Source organism: Condylura cristata, unplaced genomic scaffold (genome assembly GCF_000260355.1).
Source record: "Condylura cristata isolate star-nosed mole 26May11 unplaced genomic scaffold, ConCri1.0 scaffold00014, whole genome shotgun sequence".
NCBI classification, from domain to species: Eukaryota; Metazoa; Chordata; class Mammalia; order Eulipotyphla; family Talpidae; genus Condylura; species Condylura cristata.
The window spans coordinates 16,551,822-16,579,307 of NW_004567115.1; positions in this window are offsets into that span (position 1 = coordinate 16,551,822).

Here is a 27,486-nt window from a genome sequence, read left to right on the forward strand (position 1 = left end):
CCAAAATCTTTAGTGAACTTTATCCTTTGTAGTGACAGGTTTTCTCAATCCATATGAAGCACAACATGAATATGTAGAAATACTTGTTGTTTAGAAGTCAGGAGACCTGCCATGTGGGCTAGGCACTGTACCTTACTATTTCTAGGCCATTCCCCATGTGTATTGTGGGTACATGACGGCCTCATGTCCTGGCCAATGAGGTTGAGAAAAGTCAATGACAAAGACTGTAAAAGTGCTCATACACATAATCAGTAATATGAAGATGACTCTCTTTTATAAGTTTAATGGAGGTGGTGCTAAAGAGCCCTGAGTCCTCCACTAAGGATGGCCCCTAAGGATACCCACTGATGATGCTCCCAGCTGTTTCCAAATTAAATGAGAGAAGGGTGTATGCTGATTAGGACACAGAGGCTGGGACAAAATATATGCCTGTGTAGGCTTATATGAGTATGTCTACGTGGAATACTTTTTTAAAAAACAGGACAAATGGACAAATAATAGCCAATTCAACATATTCTAGACAGATGCATTTGAAGTCAGCAGACAGGAAAGCTGAAAGACAACTTGCCTCCAGAACCTTGAAAGTCCTCAGAAATTAGTAACATGGTACCTTTGGGAGTGAGGGTAAACAAGGACCTGAAAAGGTTTAGTTGGTTAAACTGTATTGTCAAAGCAATCAATACCCACAACTGGAGGTTTATTCTCTAGGGAGGACAAAACAACAGGGAAGCAACAGGACTGGTAAACTACACCAACTGTGGGCAGTGTACATGGATGAAAGACCTCAACCTTCTTCCCTCATTCTATTTCTAAAGTGCTGGAATCCAGGATAGCACTCTCCAGAGAAGGTACTAGAAGATTCTTCTCGAGGAGTAAGATCAGCCTGAGAAAAGAGACTCAAAGGCACTGACACTGGAGTTTCCTGGGGAAACCTGAGAAGGCAGTGGAGATGCTTTCGCCCCTACCCCCACATGTCCCTGGCTCCCCTTCCAACACCTAGGAGCAAACACCCAAGGATCATGGGACACTTGAGGATGACCCAGATATGTGAGGCAGATTCCAGTATAGACAAACAGAAGAAAAAAATTGAGTAAATAGAAACTCTGCAAGGACATGAGAATTATTCCTTACCCTTGGCAAAAACAAACACTCATTATTACTCCTAGAGACAACAATAGATATTGCAATGTAGAAACAATAAAGTTGCTTAAGAGAGGAAAGCTTAACTGTGCAAATACACACAGCTGTAAGCAGCATGTGCACAGCCCAAACAAGGCAGTCTGCTATGATGTATTCAAGAGTGTGATGCAACTGTTTCAGGAGTCCCAGGCTGTGAGGGGAGTGAAATCGATGCCTTCCTCTTCCCTGGGGGAAGGTAATATCTAATGCTTAAAACTAAAAAATATACCAAGACACATCATAGACAATAATCATGAGAAACACATTTACAAATATGAAAATGGGTAAAATAATTGGAAGTGGTAGCTTTGGGAATGAGAAAAAGGACAGCTGGGGGTGATGATAGATGACTGATAGGCTGATATTTTTGGTAATGAGCTTTCAGAACGATGTGAGTCTTGGAACTATGTGTAATTTTTTACAAAAAAATAAATGATACAGGTTTAGGCTCTGCATTGGACCGTCTGGTCTGGTCTTTCCTGACAACTCTCTTGTCCCAGATCCAGTTTAGACTCAGCGATCAAATTACCTTCATGAGTAATTGGTTCTCATCACTAGCATCCCATGAGTTGTTGGGCAATCTGGTTAACCTCTGGGTAACTCCGTGTATGTCCTCAGATGTTTTGGGGAGATGGTAATGGTGCTACCTTACAGAGTTGTTGCTAGGATGAAATGCAATAATAGGTGGACAGCATGTCATGTGGGCCTGCTACACAGCAGGAGCTCAGTAAATGTTATCTACTATTGTTTCCATTGTTGATTTCTCATCTCCCAAAATCTGATTTAATTGGGTTGAGGTATTGCCCAAACTAGGGAATTTGAAAGGCAGCCAGGTGATTCTAACATATAGCAAAGATAGAAAGCCAGTGGTCTACCTCCACAGGGAGTAAAGGGGAACATAATACTGCTTTTAAAAATGTAGATTCTTAGATTTTTCATTGTCAGTCATACCTTTTTGGCCTTCCTGACAGGAAAGAAAGAGAGTATCCCAGTTACACAAGAATTAACCATTGAAAAGTTGACTGAGAAGTTTTCTAAATTGAACTCCATTTGTTCATTGAATTAGTTTTGATTTCAGACATGAATTCTTACAAGAGGATGCTAACCTTAAGACATTTTAAGACTTGGGCTTAGGAATATAGCAAAAATTTCAAGCACACACAATTTGAGAATAAATGATATTTACTTAACAAGCTCTAAACTTGGGAGTTCCAAGCTCTAAACTTGGGAGTTCCAAGTTTAGAGCACTTAGGTTGACCCAAAATCAAAACCTCGGGAATAAATGTTTAGAGATGTATAGGATGACTCCAAGTTTCCAGGTTTAAAAATAGCATTGTTCCATACAACTTAAGCTAGCCTAAGCAAAAAGGGGAGTTTGCAGGCTGTGAGGAGAGTTCTTGTGGTAAACTCTAATCTATAGGACTCTCCTTCATCATCCTCAGTTTTCTTCTTTGCTGTCTCCTAGTTTCACTTTAATTCTCCATGTAGCTGGTAATAAAGTTAGCAGTCATGTACACGCACTGCACGTTCTCCTATCACACCTCAGCCAGGCCCTGTTTGGATCATGGGTTGTACTTGGATCAATCACTGTTGGCAAAAGGTTGGAGAAGAATGATTTTCCAGGTCCCCACCCCTTGGTCAGAACAGCAGGGTGTGTTTCTGGAATTGAGGAGTTAGGAGCATCTTTCTATGTAAGCATAAAACAAGTTACCATAATCAACTCCCTCAGGCATAAACCATAAACCAGGTTGTTTTCCCTTTGAGTTTTCTTCTTTTCCCTGCAGATTCTGCCATCCCATCCCAGAGCAGCTTCCAACATGGGGCACTAATTGCGAAAGGAATGTCATACTTTCATTATCAAACAGCAAATCAAAAGTCACATACTTTGAAATCTGGTCTCATATCCAGGTTAGCCTGGCATTCAAAATCAGGTAGAGTAAGGAGCAAGAGGGAGAAAGTTCATCCCGTATTGCCAGAAAGGTCTTCCATCCCCCGCCTGCTTATTTGTTGAGAGAAAGTCTCTCTAATGCTTTCACAAAAAGCTGCACTACACGAAGCAGCATTTCCAGTTCTGAGCATGCTGAGATGTTTTAGAGCAAGATATGCCTACATTTTCTGTCATACCCAGGCCTTTCTGTACTTTTGTCAGTTAAGGATTCCTGGCCCCAAACCAGCTCCACAACTAGCTTTTATGGCTGTGAGAAATCTCTACTAAGGAATAAAGGAAATAGCCCATGGTGTGGAAGTATTTACACATCGTGGCAACATAGGATCTTGAAATGTGTGTTTCAAAATGGCCAGGGGGCCCTGTGTGCTGGGGCACTGGCTGCCAGTCCCCATTAACACTCAGTGATTTCACATAATCCCAGTCTGATAGTTGATCCTGCACGGCTGTCGTCTTTATCCTTCCTTCTGGAACACCTGCTCCCACGGTCACTGGGAAAGAGCTGATCTATGTTGACAGTTTTCCCTACCCCAAACAACCTCGGGCTGTTTATAGTAAATATTGCACACCAGCGAGGTTTTATTGATCTCTTTTTTTCCCCAGACGCCCCTCTTGCTCCTCCTATCCTGCTCTGATTTCAGTTGTCTGCCACCTGGAAGCAGCAAATGCTGCTCCTCTTGCTTTTCTGCATACCAAAGGCAAGGATAATATTTACAGTGGCAGTCAAGGGCCTTCCTGCTGTCCTCACAGTTCTGGCGCTCAGACTGTGGTGAGACTCAGGGAGGGCCAAAGGCGGCTGCTTCCCTCTGCACGCCCAAAGAAGTGTTCAGTTCTGGCCCAATCCCAAGCATGATCCTATAGTGAAGCCTCCTCTGTGGCCATCTGGAACATGGTAAACAGCGAAATCCCAGAAGCTTCCAACAATCAAATAGATGTCCTTCTAGCTGTTCAAGGAAGGCTCAAGACTTCTCTTGGAAGAGAGTTCCAGAGGGGATGAATTCATATGGTTGACCTCGATGAACTGTCTCCAAAATAGATTTCACATACCCTCGAGAACAGAAAGATAATACATTAGGACGTGGGATAGACATTATTATTTTTAAGGCTTTGAAAGTAGAATTTTTGTACATGTTTTCAAATAGATGTATTACAAAAGTATAAACATGTCATTTAAAAATGAACGAATACACATAGATGGAAGTTACATGATAAATTATTTTTATTGCTTAATGTTGAAAAATATCTTGAGAATCATTAAGTTTTCTTAACTCAAATTCTGTGGTTCTGTGGTTTTATCTCCTAGGACAAACCTTGCTACTCATGCCATACCAGGAAGGGGAAATCAGACAACTGGTCTCCCAGTGGCAGCTAAATTCCAGTGGGCTTTTTGCCATCTGGGAGTCTCGGCTTCCCTCCCACTCCCAGAAGGAACCAGATCTTGACTAGCTATGGGACAGAAATAAGGGAGGTGACAAACACAGCAGAACATGGGCCTGTAGCTGCTCTTTGGAACGTGGGCTCTCCCTCACTTCCAGGAATGCAGCTCCAGAAAATGCTGGGACTAGTCTGCATCTGATAAAAAGAAAATCATGGCTTCAGTCTTTATAGGCTGTACCACCTGGATTAACACCATCTTATCCAGTTCTATTTAGGAGGTTATCTGTCTGGAGAAGGCTATATCATCCCTCGCCTTAGACTGGAAAGACCTGTCTGCTAGTCATCCGGCTCAACTCTGACCACTTTGTAGTTACTTGTTGGAAGTGAATACAGGATTTTCTTTAAAATTTTCTCTTCTTTCCTTCCCTTCCATTCAGTGAGTCTCGTTTACTTTTTCTTTTCATCCTATGACTTCTTTCTGTTATTCATCTTTACCTTCCTTCTCCCTTCTAAGGATCTCCGGTCAACTTGTGGCCAACTCTCTTCAGGGAACACAGACTTTTGGTGACAAGATTCTATTTGGTAATTGTTTTGTAAAGAATCTATAGAGAGTTTGAACTTCGTACCAGTTTTTCTTTCCCTTTAGGGCATCTGACCTCTCCTCCCAAAATCTTCCTTGCTGGAATATTCCTATTTATCCTTTTTAGAAAGCACAGCTTAGTTGTCACCTCATCTAACAACCCTCCCTAATTCCTTCTGCACTGTCGAATCAACCAACTGCGAAACGTGGTACCAGTGAAATGTGCACAGTAGATTTACACAAGAGATCAGGTACATTCAGCGTGATGTGGCCCCAGACTCCAGCAGCACATTTACAAACTCTGCTAGCCTGTAAACTTATCTGGAGCCATACTTCACCCAAAGCTGAAACTCTACCCCATAGTTTCTAGTACAGAGCCTGGGACAAAATGGGTTCGGGTTCTGAAGTCAACTACCTTTGACTTCCCTGTTGATCCAACAAAAGGTGTACACACTCACACTCACAACACACAGTGCCATGTCACTTTCACCCCCAGACTGTTCAACCTGGGGATTTTTATAACTAAGACAGTGCTTTCAACCCAAATGCCATTAACTGCTGGCCTGAAAACTAGGAAACCCTAGAGAAGTACACCCAGCTCTGGGACCTCTGCCCCAGATGCCCCTTGGAGACTGACAAGCCCATCTCAACAAAGTTTCCACCAAGAAACATCTCTCCTGGGCCCTCCCTGGTGGCACAGCAGGTTAAAGCACAGCACTGCAAGCTAGCCACATCTGCTTTAGTGCGAGTTCGATCCCCACCACAGAGGTGACCCACATGGCACAGCAGACCCCTCCTGACCTGCCTGCTGCTCCCCTCAGCATGCACTTCGTTAATCTGCCTGTTCTGCACTCCACTCTGTCTCTGGTGAATCTTCTCAGTGCCTCTGCACCTGTGAACTGTACCCCAGTTCTGTATACATAAATAAATAAAATCTTTTAAAAAGAAAGAAAAACCTCTCCAAGGCGGGTGAGCCCATATCTTCTATCACTCAAAAATACATTAATTCCTTTCTGTTGAATACTACCATTAGTTGTAGAAAACTGAAGTTCAAATATCCAAGTACTCAGATGGTCAGCTATCTGAAAACTATGAAACCTCAGGTGATTCAGTCTTTCTCACTCATTTTGAAACTGGGCAAATCTCCCCATCCTTTTCCCTTTGCTGTCTGACATCCAGTGCCCACACTCCTATGCTCCCTGCTTCTGTGTAAGGCCATTGTGAAGATAGACAGGAAAATGTTTGTGAAATGCTTTAAATTCCTGTGAAGGAGGTTTGTAAACTCAAACTACTATAGCTTGTGAGCTGCTGTTCTAGTTCTGTGAACACCGTTTGCATGTCTTTCTACACACACGGAGCTCCATGCATGGAGAGGAGGCGGCTGTACAGCTGGGTGACTTTTCTTAATCCCACTGAACTGGGCACCTGACAGTGGTTAAGATGGTAAATCGATGTCATGGTACTTTACCACAATTAAATATAAATATGTGTAGGTAATGACAGAAGCAAATAGTCTTTCATTTTATTTGACTGTCTACAAAGCAGCTTCCTGGCATCCACTCCACTCCCCTGTATTCAGTGTTTCCCCAGTGCTTGTGTCTGCTTGACTTCTGATCTGTGACTGAATTCTCAGAGAGAATGAGAGAGACCTATATACCACCTTCAGCACACATACCCTGGGAGGAAGGCTGCAGAGCCCGAACTCCACACCCCAGGAACGACTGCCATCAGCCTGAACTCTGGGAAGTCTCCCCAGATGGCTATAGGACTGACAGGCACCTCTGAGTATGACTGGCTTCCTTCACCTCTCCCCCAGGCTGAGGTACCAGCTTTCCATCTGGTAATGTCCAAGATAGGGGAATACCAAGATACCCCAGAAGATATGTATTTCACCACTGGGACATAACCACTGTCGTTCAGGGGCTCCTGGGGAGGTTGACAAAACACCCAGCTGCCTTGACTGATAGGCGCCACAGTAACTCACCCTGGACATCTGCAAAGTGCTTTCCTGGAAACAGGTCTGCTGAGCACGTAACGTGTCATGGGTCAGACAGAGTCCCAGGAAGGGAGCAGAGCAGTGTCAGTCACAGATTTTGTAAAAAAAAAAAAGAAAAGTGGGGAAGCAACCTTCCATTTAGTCAGACCCCTCCTTACATAGGTAAGGATCTGAGGCCTGAGGCTTAGGGGTGGGGTGGGTCCTGCAGTGGGAGCTAAGCCTTTGCCAGAGGGGTTAGGGACACTTTCTGCAACATTATTCCACCTGCGATCAGGGAGGTGCAAAGGTCTGGTGGAAAAACAGGAACTTTGCAGCCAGCCCAACCACACAGCCTGACTCTCTCCCTTAATGACTCAAAGGCTTTGTGCAAGGCACCCTTCTTGAGCCTCAGTTTCCCCATCTATAAAATGGGCATAACGATTCTCACCTCTCAGGTTGATGGGAGGGTTTAAAAAACGATGTGTGGGAAGTGCTAGCACTGCTGCTGGCAGAGTAAGTATCCCACAAACAGTAGCTGTGATTTATTGCTATTACTTCATTCAGTCAGTATGAGCTTAATGGGCCTTATCTGAGGCCAGATTCCAAATGTACTTTGGGTGCTGCATGTTGGATTTGGTCCAACAAGCACAAAGGTTCAAAGCACAGAGGGAGGGCTTCAAGTGGGCATGAAGGAGAGTATGGAAGGGAGGCTTCCTTAGCCCATTGGGGTACCGGTAGCTCTGGAAAACTCCATCCTGCTGGCTGGCTCTGCCCAGGACACCAAGTTCCTTAGGATAACCTAACATCCATTATGGTAATTAAATGCCTTCCCCAAAATCAGCAAGAAAAACAAAGAATAAAGTCCTTACACTCCCAGCCTGGAAAGGGAGAAGTTGGCAGCCAGGGGGCTAACTAGATAGAGGAAAGGAGACAAAATAAGGGGTGTAACATTCATCATATGTAAATGAGGGGCCACAGAGCTCTCTAGTCTGAGGGGTCACAAAGAATGCTGAACTGCTTGCTTGCCACTCAGCACATTCAACAGGACCCACCAGGCCAGCAATCCTCAAAGCATGGCCTCCCCTTGTCAGTGTCAGCAGCCCCGGGAGCTGGCAGTGCTGAATCTCCAGCCCCACTCTGATCTACTGAATCATAACTTATGAAGATGATGGGCTCCAAGTAGTTTTTACCAGGTGTATTCTACATTAGGCATATAGAGTTTGAACAACACAGACCTAGGCCATTTCTGCCTAGCTCAGCACACTGATTCTTCTTTTTTTTTTTTTTAAAATAATATCATACTTTATTTTTACATCATTTTGTACCTTTTTCCATCTCAGTTGTAATCCCCGTGGGCTTCCCATCATCAAATCACCCATGTGCCATCACCATAGTCCAGTGTACTTCCCTCCCTCCACCATTTTTGATCCCATTCCCCACTCCACCCCCGTAAAATGTCTCTGGTATATAGTTGTTCATTATTATTATTATTTTCTCCCCTGATCCTTTATACTGCTGCTATGAGTGAAGCCATTTCTTTTTCTTTCTGGCTTATCTCACTAAGCATGATCCCACCCAGCTCCATCCATGTTGCTGCAAAAGGCATGAGTTTTTTGTTTTTGTTTTTGTTTTGGTTGCTAGGTAATATTCCATTGTATATGTACACATCTTTTTAATCCAGTCATTTGCTTTTGGGCATTTGGGTTGTTTCCATGTCTTTCTGATTATAAATAAAGCAGCAATAAACATGGGGTGCAGGTATCTTTTTGAATCAGTGTTTTTGTGTCTTTTGGGTAGATCCTAGGAGTGGGATTGTGGAGGTATGTGGAAGCTCCATTTTTATCAGCACACTGTTTCTTAACCTCAGCTGCCCAAAGCAGCCCAGTGGCAAGGCTACAATCAGAGGAATTAAATCAGAATCTGTGGATTGGATCCAAACACTAGCATTTCTATGGCCTTCCTGCGTAACTTCATCCAAACTGGAGACCCACTGGTCTGGAGCAAGAATTAGAATGAATCCATCAGTCATTCGTATCAGGGAATGCAAAGTGTGTGAGACCTTCAATCAACTCGCAGTGCTGGGAATTGCCTCCTTATTTCCTCAAAGTTTTCATGTTTTTCCCAGCACTTGATCGTGGCTGTTCTCTGTAGCTTCTGTACCAACAAGTTTGAGAAACACTATCCCCCGACCCACTCACCTACAACTACTACCTTGAACTTGCCAACATTACTGAGTTCCATGAATAGTATTAATTCTTTTCTATTTGACACGACCATAAGTTTTAGAAAATTGAAATTCAAGTATCTGCATACTAAGATGTTCAACTATCTGAAAACTCAAAACCTCAGATGACTCAGTCTCTTGGGCTCGTTCACTCTCTTCTGACCCTAGAAGAGGTTCCATCCATTCCAGGTTCTTGGAAACTAATGCAAATTTTCAAATTAAAGGCAATTAGCTTTCCATCATATATGAATCTCTTTTCTGTCAGATTTTGCCAATACTCTTCATGTTTCTGCATCTTGTTCAACTCTTGGTTTAGATCACCACCAGAGCAGGCTAATAAGGCCATCTGACAAACATCTCACTTAAGTGCTTTGAAGACAACTAATGTTCCTTACCACTGTGTTTTCTCATGTGGAGGGAAGGTGCACAGGATGAGAAAAACCTTGGGTATTCTATAGTTCTAGAAAGCTATGAGAGGCATGTAGTTCTATTCCATACTTCTAAAAAGCTGGTGAGTTGCTTTTATGTGACATTTTTTGGTCCTAACACAATTATTTTTTAAAATGGAGCAAAATGAGAATATATCTACAATGTCATCATAAAAGTTAGGCTTAAGTTTTAGTGGCAGAGAAATTACTTGGAAGTTTTAGAGATCTCCCCAAAAGCTCAATTTAGAAGTGTGTAAAGTTTATACTGTTAATTTTTAGGTATATTGACTGTAATTTGCATGTTTCTCTTCACAGATTGAGGTGATTAATCATTCTGATCTCCCTGGGACTTTCCCATTTCAGCACTACCTCAGTCTTTCCGTCCCAGGCAAAGCAGGACTGTTGGTCACCCTGTGTGCCACCCAGGTCTCCTGGCCTAGTATCTTTTTCTTTATAATTTCCTCCTTTTAGTCTGACTCATGTGTGGCCTCATCTCAAATCATAAAACTTGTGCTTCGTGCACACACACATGCACACACACAACAATAAACCTTCCCAGTTCCTTCCTCACCGTGCTAATGCAAAGACATTTGTTTATTTTTCTTGAATTTCTAATTCAAAATTTCCCCAGTGCTATCATCACCCTATCTCTCCACGGGGATGATTCTAAAAACATTTTGTTCTTTTTAATCAAACTGCCAGAATGAATGTGGAGAAGAAAGGAAAGTGATTCCTGTGTTTCAAAGTCAAAAGGAGATGACAGAGTACATCACTAAAAGCTAAAGAGTGTCTTTTTATGCATTAAATCACATCTTTATTGCATGTCCCTTCGGTGCCAATACGTGCCACATGCTTTGGGGCAAGACAAGACCCAGCACCCGGCTAACAAATGAGATAAATGTGTTCTCTTCACACAGTCCGACTTGCCAGCACCAGGTTCCCTGCCTCCTGACTTGCCCTCAGACTGGGCAAATGCAGCTGGGCATTGCCCAGCTCCCAACTTTCTGCCACTCCCGGTAGGCTGCTAGTAGCCATCAACTAGATCCACAGCCAGTTTCAAACTTCAGTGCTGCCCCAACCTCATTATAATAAACAAGTGCTCATAGCAGTTCCAAATTCTTTCCATACTTAGGTTTCTTTTCCCACCCATCATTTAACACATGACCTTGCCTTCTTTCTGAGTTCACCCTCATTTGATGGGGTTACAGCTCGCAGTTAGCATTCTCTCTTCTACATTAGATTTCCTCAGGCTCCTCATGGTCATTGTTGCTTGCTTGTTGTCTTAAATAAGGTTATTTTCCTTTTCCTCTCTGAGTTTTGTTCCTATCACTTCCTCTTTCCCTTGTTTCTTTAATGATTTGCTATCTGGCATATATATTTTTTTCTGCCTTTTGGTAGCTCTTCAGCAAAGAGAATGTTTAAATCATAATCATGCTTAACAAAAAAAAAAGAAAAAGTTTATCTGATTCTACTGAAATTCAGAATTCCCACACTATCCCTGTTTTTGTCCCATCCCCACCCACTTTCTCATCTTCCCAGCCCAGTGCAAGATGGGATCAGCTCCCACCTGAACGTTTCTCTCAGGAAGTACCAGTCACCTACTTGTAAATGCCACACTTCTTGTTGGTTCTCACCCTCTTGTCTCTTTGTATCACTTCAGAGTTGCTGGAATCATCCTCTTGGACCTCTCTCTCTCCCTGTACAGGTGATGGCCTCTGCCCTTCCCTCACAGGCCACCTCACCTCCTGATGCCTGCATCTACTCCACACCTGGTCCTTTGCCTTCCTTCAGTCTGCTCCGACCAGCCACCATCGTAGACTTCAGCTTTACCGCCTTCCATTGACTTTCACATGGCATCCTCATCTCTGAACTGTCTCTGAAGCTGACCATCCATGTTTCCAAACTGATAAGACAGCTGACGTGAAAAAGGCCAAAGACCTTCAAACTCAGTGTGTCCAAAGTTAAGCTCATTATCATCAGCTCTGTCTCCCTGGGTTTCCTGCCTCAACACAGAGCCTGCCTTGCAAGATTGTTTATTTTTTCACTCTGCACCTCTAGACATGTGGCAAACAACATTTGTTATCTTTATCATTAGACCTTTTTATTACAAATGGCAGAATCCCAAGTCAAATTAGATTTAACAAGAAAGAAAAATGTGTTGGCTCCTGGAAGCAGACCATGGAAAAGATGATTTCTTGTGCATGTTGCCAGGTTTCTCTCTGCACCTCTCCCCTCTGCTTTTGTTTTTTACTTATTCTCATTCTTTTGGGCTTCTTCACATGGAGAAAGCCAGGCAACAAACAGCTATGAAGGCATTCCTGGTGGTGATGATGATAGTGGTAATGAAACAATTCATGTGTGCCAGGTATTAGTCTAGCCACTTCAGAGCCCCGGAGGTGAGAGCAAAGAGAAAAGAATATTTTCCACTTCAAATTTAGAAAATCTCGAGACAAGATGTCCCCACCTCCTGGAAAAACCAGTCATCTGGCACTATTAAGTGGAGTAACTGGACAGATGTGGGTCACCTGCCCATTTTGACCTTGGGAGTTTCAAGTAGGAGAGGTCTGGTGAAGCACAGTGGGCAAGAAAGCATTCAGGGTTAGACTTTGGGGAGAGAAATTGAAGTGCAGAAGTCCAGAGAGCTTTTCCCCAGAAAACAGTTTTGGGGAAACACGAAACCACAAATGAATGGGTCACTAAGACCCCAAAATTTCTGTCAAAATTCCCATTCTCTTATTAAAATTAAAAATAAACTTTCTCTTCTAAATGTTAGTAATTGGGATGATAAAATATATAAGATGAGATCTAAGCCTGCACACGGTGATACTTGTGCTCATGCTCTGAAAGCTTCCGGCACCCACTCTCTGGCCCCATGGAGGTCCGTGACCGTGGGTGAAAGTTCCTTTCCCATTGATCTGTAAGGGTTTCTACCTGGAAACTTTTCAGAGAGGGCAGTGAACTTGCCCAGAGAAGTCATAAAAATCCCAACAAATCACCCCTAGAATGTCTGTTTTTTTAAACAATTTAATCTTGCAGTGTCTCTTTTAATGAAAATTTATTACAAATTTAGCCTGAGGCAACTGTGCAAGCTATCTTCGTGTTGGTCATTATTTCAGACTCTGCAATAGTGCATGTAGAGACTGGCACTGTCACAGATGGTGTGCTCTATTTTCCTTCAGTCCATACATCTATAGTTGCCCCAATTATTGACTTCTCATTCATTAGAGCAAGATTTATAAACATAATGAAGCCCAAATGGAGCACACAGGAATGTGAATTCCACAGGCTGTATAAATTAAGCTTCCCACTGCAACATTCAGGGAGATAGTTCCCTCAGGACTGAATGTTGCCAACTACCAGGTGCATTATGAGGTATTTTTTTCATCTGCCATGATTTAAGGTTTAGGAAAGAAGTAGAGACTTTCTTTGGGGGGGTGGGGGATTAACCTCAAGTCATTGTGTGAAAACCCTAATTCTGCATAATGCTCAACTGGACTTAGGAATGAATTGAAAATAATGTTCAAGAATGTTCTGTTCCTATGTTAAACTGTTTCATCTGCTATCTTTTCCTCTTGTACTTAAATGTGACCACAAGATCTTCCCAAATGAAGTGCAGTCTTGTATGAAATCAAATTAGTTCCTTATTTATACCTTATCAAGGAATATTATTAAGCTGAAGAGCTATTCTATTTATTTTTTGAACAAAGGAAAGGAAAAGGAATTTTAAGTTTGGTGTTAAAAAGAGAAATAGTATATTTCTCTTTTTTCAACAGCCCACAAGCTGTCGGTAAAATAGGTATTTCTTATAAGGACACAGTGGTCCTGTTAGAGGTTTCTCCACTCAGAGTTCACTTGTACCATCTCAGCTCCCCTTGCCCAGTCAATGTGTATGAGGCCGAGGATTTCTTTCTTTTTAAAAAAATATTTATTTATTTATGTATATAAGAACTGAGGTACAGGTGAAGGGGGTAAGAGGATTCACCAGAGACAGAGTGGGGAGCAGAACAGACTGACTGAAATTCCTGCTGAGGGGTACAGGGGGCAAGACAGGAGAGGTCTGCTGTGCCATGTGGGTCAGCTCCCTGGCTGGGCACCAAACTCTTACTGCAGTGGCTACAGAAGTTTTGTAGCGCTGAGACTGGTGCCACCCAGGAGGCCTGAGGGCCAAAGCTTTCTAAGAAATGACATGACCCAACAAGGATCAAAGGCAAAATGTCTGAAATGGTATATAAGTAGTGTTCATGTCACATTATGCTGGGGGTGGGGAGAGGGCTTCTTTTCTGATGTATAAAATGAAAAGTTTTGACTAAGTCAGGGATTTCACCCTCGTTGCACATTAGATTTATTTGATTCTCTTTTTTTTAATAGTGACACAGGGGTCTTACCCCAGACCAGTTAAATTAAACCTCCAAGGATGTTAGTACTCAGGAACTCAGTATTTGTATGCTCCCAGGTGAATCTAGGTGCAGGAAGGAAAAAGAAACTCTAGGCTAGGATTCTCCAACGTCTTTCCAATACCAACAGTGCTGGATTTGTTCCTTCTAGAACCGGGGGCCCTCTGAGTCAGCCTGGGTGTCCCAGCACAATGGGCCATTCCTTGCGTGTGGTTATTAAGGCTACAGTTCCAACAGTATTTGCTGAAACCATCAGCACAATTATCTGGGCTACCCACTGCAAAGAGTGATGAATTTGAGGAAAGCAAAGGAAAGATCTGTTGTTAAAAAGGAACCATCATTGTTCCTAAGAAAACTGCAAGACAGCAGTGAAGCCTCCTCTTCTCTGGGAGCTCTGCACAGCCAGCTCATTTGCCTGTTCATACCCAGCTACAGTTTCTCTTATGCAGCGCAGCACTGTGCTGCAGAGATAAACTAATTCAATCAATAGCAAGTGTGGCATTTTGATCTTGCAATCATGTCACATAATTTCCTTTTCCAGCACAGTGCCACACGTCTCTCTGCCCTGTTCTCGTGTCTCTAGGAGCTTTTTTACCCTTCTGCCTGTGTGTCCCCAGATCCCATCATCCACAGATCTACTCCCCTGCTGTGCACCCTACCACCCCTCCAATCTGATTTTCCTTTGTAATTTCCCATCCCCCTGCCAAACACACACACACACACACTACACACTTCCTCTTCTTCCCACTCCTTCATTTCTCAGCCATTATTGCTGGGCCACTGAAGGTTGTAAGGATGTGAAAATCTGAGACACAGGCATGAATAATGAATTGGGAAAGCCATACTGAAGACTTGGAACTGAGAACAATATTTCAGAAAAGCAGCCAAATGATTTAGTGAGCGGCAATATCAAGTTACTGCAATCCCAGAAGCCCCCGACACACTGTTAATTATGAAAGTGCAGTTCTGACTAAGTAAGACTCTGCAGTCTCCTGAAGAGAAAGATTCTTCAGACCCTGCTTTGGGACTGAAGCTGGGAAGTTCTGGAAAGTGCAAAGACACTTGACCAACCTCACTGCCCTGACCCACTAATGCTTCATGCCTACATGGATGGCCTGTGGCTTTATCCAAGGAACGTCACTGCCACACCGGGAGGGATGCAGCTGGTCCTTATAGCTGCAAGTCCAGGAAGCAGAAAAGGGAGTATTGATCTTGAGGATGGCTGAGAGGAAAGAGGTCAGAGGTCTGGAAGTCACAGAGACTGTTGCTCTTCTCAGCCAATAGAGGTCAGCCACAGTACCAACCCTCAGCTCAGATATGTCTGATTCCTAGACTCTTCTCCTTTAGTCTAAAGCCTGCTCTGGGTCTCCTTTTACAAGCAAGAGGTGGTCAGGGGATCTGTGAATCCCATGGTTGCATCTGGGGACTTACTGGTGCTGGCTGGTGAGGAAGAGGACTACGAGACATCTTCATTAGCATTCTTGCCACCTCTTATGTCCCCTCCCATCTGTCTCCTCAATGCTGCCAGACATAGCTTTGTAAAATAGCAACCTAGCCATGCCACTATCATGCTGGAAATCTGTTGGTAGCCCCCGCATTAGCTCCAGATTAGGGGCTAAATTCCTACTCACAGTAGACAGCGCCCTTGAGGACTTGCCCGGACATCCATCTCCAACCCCATCTCAGCCCACCAGTGACTTCACCTGATAGTCTGGAGATGCTGTATGGTTTGTTCCCCAAGTGTTCTCCTTTGTCACATGTACACCTTTGCTCAGGTTGTGTCTTCCACCAGAAATTTCTTTTCCACCCATTTATTCTCAAGACTCAAGACCCTTCCTTTCTTGGAATTGCTCAGAGCCTTCAAACTGGACCAGCTCTCAGCCTTTGAGCCCCCATCTTGCATATTGTCCATTTGACATTGAAGAACTTCTTTGTGAGGCTGAAATGCATGCTCAGGGTACAGAGACCATGTACTGCTCACCCAAGAATATTCCCAGTATCCTTACAATGCCTTAAATATAGTTGACAAGATTAACATTTGTTTCACACATCTTCCCTGGCATAGGGTTGAAGCATTTCAGTCTTAAAGGCGTGGCTAGCACCATAGTTCCTGCTTTGCACAGAAGTCAGCAACCTGAAGCATGTGCCCCTTCCCGTCCTCATGGAGAATGCCTTAGATCACCTATGGAATAGGGCCCTATTCTGGTTCCCCCATGGTTTCTTGACTCCCTAGCATGACAGAGAGGATGGGAATGAGGCCTCCTCAACAACCAGGGGGCAGACAGAGAAGCCAGATGAGGTGGCTTCAGCCCACTCTCTTTCAACTTGATGTGACGTGACACTCACCTCATGCTGTCAGGTGCTCCCAACTTGCCAACCTCTTCTTATCTTTTATGGGCCTTAGCAGATAGTAGGGACACACCCTGATAACTGGTACATTGCCAGTGGTGAACTAAATCTTTCAACAAAACTTATTGAGTCATGGAGGAAACAGGTAGAGCAGGTCAGAATCTCTATCCACAAATTCAAATGTGTCGAAAAGACGTACCTTGAATTTTTTTCATAACTCAATTTGATTGCTATTACAAATCCCATTTTTTCCTCTAGAATGGCAATCAATTTTCCTTTCTCTCCCTAGTCCCTATTATTACATTTGAGCACCAGGGGATTTGGGTGGGAGGCATCCCTGGTTATCACTCCCAGTGTCACCTGTAATTCTGGTTCCCACTGGCCCCACCTCATCTGGCTTCTCTGTCTGCCCCCTGGTTGTTGAGGAGGCCTCATTCCCAACCTCTCTGTCATGCTAGGGAGTCAAGAAACCATGCGGGGACCAGGATAGGGCCCTATTCCATAGGTTATCTAAGGGCACATGCATCAAGTCACATTAGATGACCATTGCCATTGCCACTTCCCAGAACCTTCAAGAGATAGGACATGACTTCACTTTATTCTTGGAACCTGTGAACTTAAAGTGAGAAGTGAGGGTTCGTTGTTGTTTTGGTTTGGTTTGGTTTGGTTTTGATTTTTGAAGTTTTGATTTGTTTGACTTTGGGTTCCAATATTCCTAACACTTGCCTTGGGAACCAGAGTTCATGACCTCGTCTCTCAGGAAACTTTCGGCATCTATGCTTTCATAACTCACTAGCCCAGTTCTTTCTCCTGCAGTCTTTGACATCCTTCTCTAGCCAGAATGCATGTGGGGGTGAAGGAAAGGGCACCTTCCTCCTAATCATCTGATCTTCTACCATCTATTATCTCTGCCCTATTTCCATTTCCTCAGAGTCTACCTTTTGAAACTCAAAAGTCACAAAGAGAATCTTTTTTCCCTCTGATCTTTCCTGTCACATCCCATCCCTGTGTCAATGATCACAGACCACAGTAGAGTCAGCGAATAGGGAATGGAGTGAGGTGTAAAAGGAATTGAGCAAGTCTCACTGAGAATGTGTGCAAATACCAAGATAGCTAAGACGCATCAGGTGCTGTCCTGAGGACACTACTTACATCATCTCATGATAGCACCACAACCCCATGAGGCAGCATCTATTGTTATACCCATTTTACAGATAAGGAAGTGAAGGTCAAACATTGACCAACTAGAGAAACTGAAACTGGAAACCAGGAGGTCTGGCTTCAGAGTCTGCACTCTTAACCATGAAAATGATAGCTTCTCACTCATCTGTGCCTCAGTACACGTGTTTCTCATATTGTAGGTTCATCTTCCTGGAGGATGTATAAGAAAAGAAAATTTTTAAATATTATGATAGAGCCCTCTCTTGCTATTCAAAGTATTTATACTGGGATTTAAGAATTTTTTGACTTTTATGAAACTTCTATCATTCACTCATGTGAATGTCAAAAAAAATCAAAAGACTAGAAGTTTTTAAAAAATTGAACCTGTCACCATCACCACCAACACCAAGGCTGCTGTGCTCACCTGCTTGGAAGTGTTTACTCTGGCCCAGGGCAGTGGAGAAGAGTCTCTGACCCTTGAAAACATGTGCCAACCCCACAAATTTCATTTTGTGTGCCCTTGATGGTTTTAATGCTAAGAAGCATCATCACTTTAGGATGAAAAGATGGCCAAAGATAGATAATGTAAACTTCTAATCCCTCTATAACCATTATTTGTAAAATATCTAGGGTCACAATCCTATTTGCAATTTACAAAGTACCTCCCTGGGTAAAGCCAATGCATAGATCCAATTGTGCATATATGGTGTCAGAAAACTTGCAGGCAAATTACTGAAACCCATACTGTGAATTCTTCTGGGAAGGAGAACGTGTTTTATTCATTTCTGTACCTTCAACATCTAGCAGAGAACAAATGACCAAGTGAGGCCCATCCTACTCCCACTCCAGCCCCAGCCCATAATGTCTCTCTGTGTTACCATAAGGCATAGAAATCTTCCCCCTCCCCTTTATCCAGCTCAGATTCGCTGCAAAGGCCTGGTGCTAGCAAAGGGCTTTGTCCTTTGTGCATTGTAAGCCTGTACATTTGCCTCCAAGAGAGACTCTGTGGGAACTGATTAGAAGTGGCCACTCTGATTTTTGGACAATTTGTGGGCTGCTGTAAAACTCTATGTGTTTCAAGGGAGACAGGTAGGAAAGGACTGAAGCTTTAAGCCTCTATAAGCCCATAAGGCTTCCTTTCCCGCCCATTACTGCAGGCTAGCCAACAGACTTTCCTTCTTCTGAAGGGAATTCAATACCTAAGTTTTAAATACCTTCTCAAAGAAAACAATTGGAGGGTTTTCCTGCACTTCAAGAGTATCATGGAAGTGCAGCTAACTCAGCTTCTCCGTTCTCTAATCAAGCAGTAGAGAGAATGTTTGGGTCAAGGCCAAACATTATTCTTTCTTTGAAGGAAACACAGAGATGGCTCAGGATAAACTCTTTGAGCAGCTCAGAGCCTTCTGCAGGAAACCATTGTGCCCTTCTAATGCATACACACACGCGATTACTATTGTGGTTAGCTGGAGTCATGCCACCAAGGTGATTATTAAAATATGCAGGGTGAACAAAACAGAGACAGCTAAAAGATACTGGGAAATAATAAGCATACTCCCCTTTTCCTTCCCTCTAACTTTGGGGAGGTGTGCTTTAACCTTTTCATCCCTTCTCTCAATATTCTCTACTTCTTTGATCCTTTTTTTTCTTGTGACCTGTCCTGACTATCAAGTTTTAGTGTGCTTGTGGATTCCCACACCTTAAAAAGACCATCTTTGTTTCTCAGTGATTTTCTGAGTCTTTGTGACAGCATGCTCAGCAGTCACTGTTCTAGACTCATCCGTGGGTGTAAGTGCTGGATTCATAATTATCTAAATTACATGCATGTAAAGATGCACTAATATATTTCATGTATTATAAAATACCACCAAATAAATTGTAAGAGGGTGAGATAAAGTAATTATAAACAGGATTTTAAGATTTTATTTTCTTTTATGATAGATTATCTATTGCCTTTTGGGATTTAAGCATCCTGATATGATAGACAGGTCTAGTGTACCATCAGGTGAAAAGTCCTCTTTTCTAGACTAGAGACTAGTCTAGAAGGACTGGAGGACTAGACCAAAGTCCTCGAAAAGTTTAACACCAGCAATCACTGTCTCAAATTATAACCTGTAATACTTCCCTGTCTCCCACTTCTCCAACTAAATTACTAAGGAAGTCATAAATGAATTCAACAGACTCTCTGTTGTGGACTGAGTGTGTCCCTAAATTTGTATGTTGAAGTTCTGGTATCCACCCCCCCCCCAATATATTTGGATATGGGGCATCTAAGCAATTATGACCTTAAGTGAGGTCACAGAAAGGAGCTCTAATCCAACCAGATTAGGTCAACTCAGTGTCCTTATTCAAAGAGACACAAGCAAGCTCCTGCTGTCTCTCCTTCCATTTGCTCACACCAAGGAAAGGCCACACACACGCACAATGACATGGCAACCCTCTGAAAACCAGGAAGCGGAGACTTTTCTCAGGAGCAAGCCTTGCTAGAACTTGATCCAGCCTTTAACCTCTGGAACTATGAGAAAATAAATTTCTGTTGTTTAAACCACCAAGTTCATGCTATATTATTATGGTGGCCCAAGCAGGCAAATAGATTCCAAGAAAACCTGCCAGATTATTAGTGTGCATTCCTTACCCTAAACTCTATAAATACAGCTAGATGGGTGGATGATAGAAACAGAGATATATACAGTTATTTAACTTAAATTTATACTCTTCAAAAGTATTCACTCAGAAGTATCAGGTAAAAAGCTTCACTGGTGTCAAAAATGTTTGTGGTTGTAAGGAATTCTTAGTGTCCCCTAACTTGGGCAGTAATAGTGAAGGTTCTAAGTTTTCATGAGAAATGCACTAACTCCTCCACTTAGGTGTGGTATAACTGCACTGTGTTGCTCCTTTTATCACGATTTTAGCATTTGCCTCAGAGAGGCAAGAGTTGAAGTGTCTGTGGGAAGTAATTAGAAACTGAAGCTTGTCTCTTGAGAATTTATATGGGCTGCTATTTCTTGACATAGTTTTGAAGGGATGGCCTAATCGGCTCTTCCATTAGATACAACATAGATAACGGCTGGGTCTGTTTATGATTTTTTAAAAATAAGCCTCTTTCTAAATGCGCTCATGAACAAATGAGAAAAGAGGAATCAATACAAAGTAAAAGTTAATTAAAAGGAAAAATACATATAAGTAACTGAGCAACAAATCTGGCTTTTGCTCTGGGAGATGTTTTAAACACCAATTACTTTGAGCTCCTGTTTTTGACATCTGTGCAAAATGTCACATGATACAAGACAATTCTAGAATCCAATCCAAGAGAAGAGTCTAAAGGAAAAACCCCATGAAATACCAAGAAACATCAGATGAAGCTAAAATTCACAGAAAGGCTATTTCAAAGTACTGATTTTTCTCAACTGTGGAGATAAAAAGGGGAAATGCAGTTCCTGAGAATTTATAACTGTAATTCAGTTTTTCATGGGAATTTTCACCCAATTTTTTTCTGTACCAAATCTAGAATGAATTGTAAAGTAGCCCCTGGCTGGCTGAGCCCCACTTGTGTCATGTAGAAGTAAATGCTTATTCTCTCTGAAGGAACTTCCCTTCAACCAAAACCTCAAAGATGACTACAGGTAAAGTCCCAAAGAACATGAGTTAAGTCAACCATACAATGAGTACCGAAATGAAAGTTCATAAAGAATCCAAAAGGCTATTTAAAAACAAAATATAACAGTTGAAAGTCATTGGAATTGACAGCAATTGGGTTAAAAATCCAATATTCAAGTTACACAGCAGAGTTTAAGATTGAGTTGATGAAAAGTAAAATAGTGCAGCAGAAAATAGCCTGATGTAGCACAAAGAGAAAACAAAATGGGAAAATTTGGAAAGACATTTAGAATTTATATTCTAGAATGAGGTTTAGATCACAAAATCACAAGTAGAATGCCAAAGGGAAGCAAGAAAGACAGTGGAGAAAACAGCAATACTCACGTTGAAAATGGCAGAATATCCTACCTAGTATGGTAGAAAATTTTCAGTTCTCATACTAAAAAGGTGAGCATATTAAAAAATTAAATTTTATTTTTAAAGATTTATTTGTACATACAGAACTGGGGTACAGGCCAGAGGCTCAGGGGTGGTAAGAAGCTTCACCAGAGACAGAGTGGGGAGCAGAACAGGCAGATCTATGAAGTACACTGCTGAGGGGATTAGTGGGCGGGTCAGGAGAGGTCTGCCACGCCATGCGGTCACCTCCGGGGCAGGCGGGGATCGAACTCATGCGAAAGTGGCTTTAGCTTCTCAGTGCTGTGCTTTAACCCGCTGCGCCACCAGGGAGGGCCCAAAAAATTAAATTTTTTATATTGACTATGTACATCATAATCAAATTACAAAGGGGAAGTCATGAGAAGATCTTAAAGGTATCCAGATTAAAAAAGAAATATCATCTATAAAGAAGTAACTGTTAACTAATGGCTGGCTTCTTGATGGCAGCAATGGAAGGCAGTCACAGTGGTATAATGTGTTCAATGTGTTGAGAAAACAACTCAAAAACTTCAAGCCCACAGATTTATCATTTGAAGTTAAAAAAAAAAAAAGGTAAGACTCAGATCCTCCCCAGTGGCAGATGGGTTAAGTCTTAGCCCTCTCATGCTATCAACTATTACTGAAGCTTGAGTTCAATCCCCTGCCAGGGAGGTGACCCACATGGCACAGCATACCTCTCCTGTCTCACCCACTGCTCCCCTCAGCAGTGTACTTCGTCCATCTGCCTGTTCTCCTCCCCACTCTGTCTCTGGTGAACCCTCTCACCAACCCTGCACCTCTGACCTACACCCCAGTTCTATATGAATAAACAAATAAATATTTAAAAATAGATAAAACTAAAATACAACACTGGTATAGAAGAAAGGGGAAGATGGTTGGAGTTACACTTTGTAGAAACAGTGTTTTGTGGGATGATAAAGATATCCATTACTTTTAGACTAAGTTTATATTCATATTAAAACTTTCACATTAACAATTAAAGGAGTACAATGCACATATTCAACAATTCTACTCAGAATCTACAAGAATAGCAACAAATTAAAAATACCGTAAATTACTTTAGTAGAGAATTGGTTCAAATAATGATTGTAAATTCAAATACAATAAAAAATAAGCCATTTTTAAAATGCATCATGTATTTTCTTATATATGTATTTTTCATATGTGTAGTTTTTACACATATGAAATAATGATAATTATAAATAATAATGAAATAATCTTCAAGGTAGAAGCAAAGGTAGTGCATATCGTGTGCTATTTTTTTAAAGAAGGACAACAAAACAATGTGTACATATATTATGCTTGTATTTTCTGAAACATAGGGAACTGATAATAGTAATTGCCTCTGGGCTAGCTTTTGAATTTCCTGGTGTATATGTATACTTAAAAGCAATATTTCTTCTTAAAACTTCTAAAATAAATCAGGAGATAAAATATACAGAAGCAGGCCCTCTCTGGTGGCACAGCGGGTTAGGGCACAGCACTGAGAATCTAGGGCCGCTTCCCATGGGTTCGATTCCCGCCTGCCCCGGAGGTGACCGCATGGCGTGGCAGACCTCTCCTGGCCCGCCCGCTGCTCCCCTCAGCAGTGTACTTCCTCGATCTGCCTGTTCTGCTCCCCACTCTGTCTCTGGTGAAGCCTCTTGCCGCCCCTGAGCCTCTGGTCTGTACCCCAGTTCTGTATGCACAAATAAATCTTTAAAAAAAAATACAGAAGCAAATAAGCAGAGAAAGGTACACTCTCATGGTAACTGGTAACCACGTGTGTGTGCACGCACACACACAAACACACACAGCAAGACACTCACGGCAAAAGTACCATCATTCACCAGTGTAGCTAACCTAGATGGGAATAAAACAGCAACATGAAGCATTCTGACTTTCCATTCTTTCACATATAATAAAAGATGTGAATATTACTCCTTCTCTCCTCTGTACCCTGTTTGATTGTACATTGCTTATAGTCCTAGCTCAGATACTATTTCCTTTGTCCTTCTCACAAAATATAGACTATTGAACTTTTAAATAGTAGGTGCTTAAGAAATAGATAGCATGTGCGTTGCTGTGTATATACTATATTTTGTGGGTTTGAAATTTTTTAACTACTAAACTTATCTTGTCAGCCACAGTAATGAGTTTTATAACATGAAACTCAATGGAATGTGATATGAATTTTGGATGGTTTTAAAATTTGAAGGTCTGCTAGTTTCTTTCATCTAGATTGCTGGCTAAATTTGGCACAATACGAAAAGAATTATTTCAGACAGTTAAGAAAACAAAAACCACAATATCAAATTGTCTTCCATGTAACCATAGTTAAACATCCTTAATGTCTTCATTCTGTGTGACCTAAAAGTCAGCATCTGGAATGCATTCTGTGACCATGTTTGTATATGTCGCATTCTCAAACTTCGCCAGAAATGAGGAACTGTTGGGTGACGGCCAGGTTTGAGTATTAGATGGGGGGAGTTATGTTCCTGGGTGTGTAACTGTGGGGTACAGCATTAATCCCAGATACCCAAGCCAACACTGATGGGGGTCTCCAGAGACCTCTGAGTTGTACAAATAAATTGCAGCTGGAAGCACTGAACTGTGTTCTTGTGGCACATAAAGAAAGTGATTTTTTTTATGTCTAACAGTTATCTGGACAAAATCACTTTCCTTTGCATTCATTGATATTCTCTCAGGAAAGATAAGCATGAGGTCTCTCATTATAAGATAAGTTTATGCTGGAGTAATTGTTTCTAACTTTTTATCTGTTTCTTTTTGCCAGATAAGTATTTCCTCAAATGAAGGGAGTGGGGAGGTGCCATGCCAGTAGGCAAAACAGATGAATGGGAAATAAGGGTGAGGCAGCCCAGAACTCTAATTTCTAACTCGTTTCTTTGAATCCCTAGTTAGCACTGATTCTCAAGCTCTAGTGTGAATAAAAATCACCTAGTAGTTCTTAAAAAATGCAAGTTAGGGCCCTCCCTGGTGGCGCAGTGGGATAAAGTGCGCACTGCAAGCTAGCTGCAGCCACTTTAGTGCAAGGTCGATCCCCTATCCAGGAGGTGATCCACATGGCGCGGCAGACCTCTCCTATTCCTCCCGCTGCTCCCCCCCCCCCCAGCAGTGTGCTTTGTCAATCTGCCTGTTCTGTTCCCCACTCTGTCTCTGGTGAATCCTCTCACTGCCCCTGCCTGCACTTCTACCCCAGTTCTAAATGCATAAATAAAAAAACCTTTGGGAAAAAAGTGCAGGTTACAGGGTGCAAGATATAGAGTCTGACAGGAAGATCTGGACAGGTTAAGAGTCTAAATCTTAGCAAGCACTATGAGGGTGGAGAGGCTGTGGTCACCCCATAGTCTCACACTGACTTTCTTTACAGTGATGCCCAGCAGAACCCAGTGTGGAACTACCAAGTAGAGGATCTGAAGTGAGGCTTGCTTTTGTGTTCCTCATAAAGTGATTAAAGGCCTACATTTCTCAACTTACTTTATTGGGTTTTTCCATAATTTCCTAAAACCTCCCTCCACTCCACCTCCATCCCCACCTCCACCCCCACCCATGCCAAATCTGAAGAAGCAACTAGATTTTATCAGACTGGTGGAAAGAATTCTAAGAACCTGTTTATCTTACTTTAAAGCAGCAACCATGATAGAGGGAAAGACTAAAACTCCATCTAACTCATTTCCCAAATTATCTCAACAGAAAGATACAGAACAGCTTCTAAATCATGTGGAACAACTGGAAACCTAAAAATAGCTGAGTTGTGTTCTGAGACCAATCAGGGAATTCCTTCCCCACATTTGTCTTCAGTGGATTGCCACAAATGCACAGCTGCCTGGGCAAAGCAAAGCCAGGCACAGGGCAGAAACAAAGGTTCTTACATGTTTGGAAACTCCCACATGGACGGCTACGTTTTTGTGTAAGAAGTTAGACATTGGCGTCGCCTATATGTCTAGCATAGGGTGTTGTGCTGGCAGGAAATGCATTTCTGTTTCCATTTTGGGTGTTCCAAGGCACTGTTACAGACACGCCCCCATGAAGGGGAGGCACCATTTCCCCCACCTCCTCATGGATTCCAAGCCCCTGTATTTATGAACAAGACTTTCCAAGTGAGAGTTTTGCTGGGAACTAGGGGTGAAACTGAAAGGTCAGGTAAGGGCATATAAAATGGAAGGCAGGTGGGCCCCAGCTCTTGCTTGCTTTTTTGGCTCTGACTTGCACCTGTGGACTCTTGGGAACAGATCTGTGGAGGAGAGACACCTAGAGATAGTTGGAGGAAACTCTTGGAAAGATACATGCAGGTGAAATACACGTACAATATGAAATTTGGATGCTTTTAGTGGGAAGAATGCCCTTAGTCCTTGGCAGAGACTGGCAGCCATTCTCTTGATTTCACTGTGGATTATGTAATGGGCTTTGTATTTTCACCCTCTTTTGTCTCAGCTGTCTAGGAACTGCCTAAATCCTTCCTTGTGGTTCCCTGCCAGAAGGTACCTTAGACATAGGGCAAATTTTCAGGCCACTGCAACCCCACTTGGCACCAACTCTGTGTGGCTGGGCTTTTACGCAAGGAGGGATGGGTAACTTTTGGAGGTTGCTGTTATTGAAAGACTTCTCTTATTTTTCCTCCTCCCCTCTTTCTTTCAGCACACCAATCTATTAAAAAGCTTTCACACTAAGCATCACTTCCTCTTCCTTGGTGCATGGGAAAGGTCAGACTCCTTTCAGCGCATGCACCCTTTAACAGTTTGGTGTCCTTGTGCACCCCATTGAGCACTAACAACATCCTAGTTGGGTACCCACACTGCCTCTCAGATTACACTGTAGAAACACTACAGGGTAAGATACAGCACAGGTATCCTTGCTTATCCTGGTACGTTCCTGATCCATGTTTTTTTATGGTGGTTAATGAAATACCACATGAATTCATCTGGGTAAGAAATTACGGGGAGGTGGTTCTGAAATCCCTTCTTCATCCTAAGGAATCATGAGTACAGTGCTCTTAGGCCTGTTGAGAGCAGTTCAGGATTGCAGTTTTATGAACATAGCACATGGGACTAAGTGTTGACTAAATATACCACCAACAAAAACAACCAAGCTTTGGTATATTTCATTGGTATTTCTCAGGATTTGGAACTTTAGAGAACCTGAGAACCCATAGAAAGAGAAAATAGAAAAAAAACAAAAACTTATCACTAAATAAACAACAATAAATTTCAACATTAAGTTTCAACTTCCTAGGACATGGTCAGTAGGGTTTAGGAAAGAGGATAATTGAGGGTCTTATAAATAATTATTATATAACTGGCAATTTTTTCATAAAGAATATGGAAAATGGGTGTCTATAATCTGTAAAGCCCTCCAATTTTTAGGGAAAACAGCTGTATAAAAAAGATGACTAGCAAGTATTAATTTAATTTTTCAGTGAATACCCTAGAACATTAATATTGACATGAACATTAACCTTCAAAATAATCACTGAGATGGATAAACCTATATTTCAATGCAGCTGCCATTTATCAAAATATTTCTGGAATCTACTTTGTGAATTTCCTTTAGTCAGGTGAGGAGGCACACAAGAAAAACAAAAAACAGTACTTTTTAACCTTATATTCAAGGATATTCTAAAAATGTAAAAAAAAATTTAAAGACCTTCAATTATCCTCTTTCTTAAATCCCACTTACTATATCATCCTGGAAAGTTGAATTTTAAGGTTAAATTTATTGTTGTTTATTTGATGGTAATAAGATTTTTTTTCTATTTTCCATCTGTGAATGCATTTTCAAACTACATCAACAACACATTAGCCACAGAACTTTTACTTCCCCGTGACAATCACTGTATTTCATT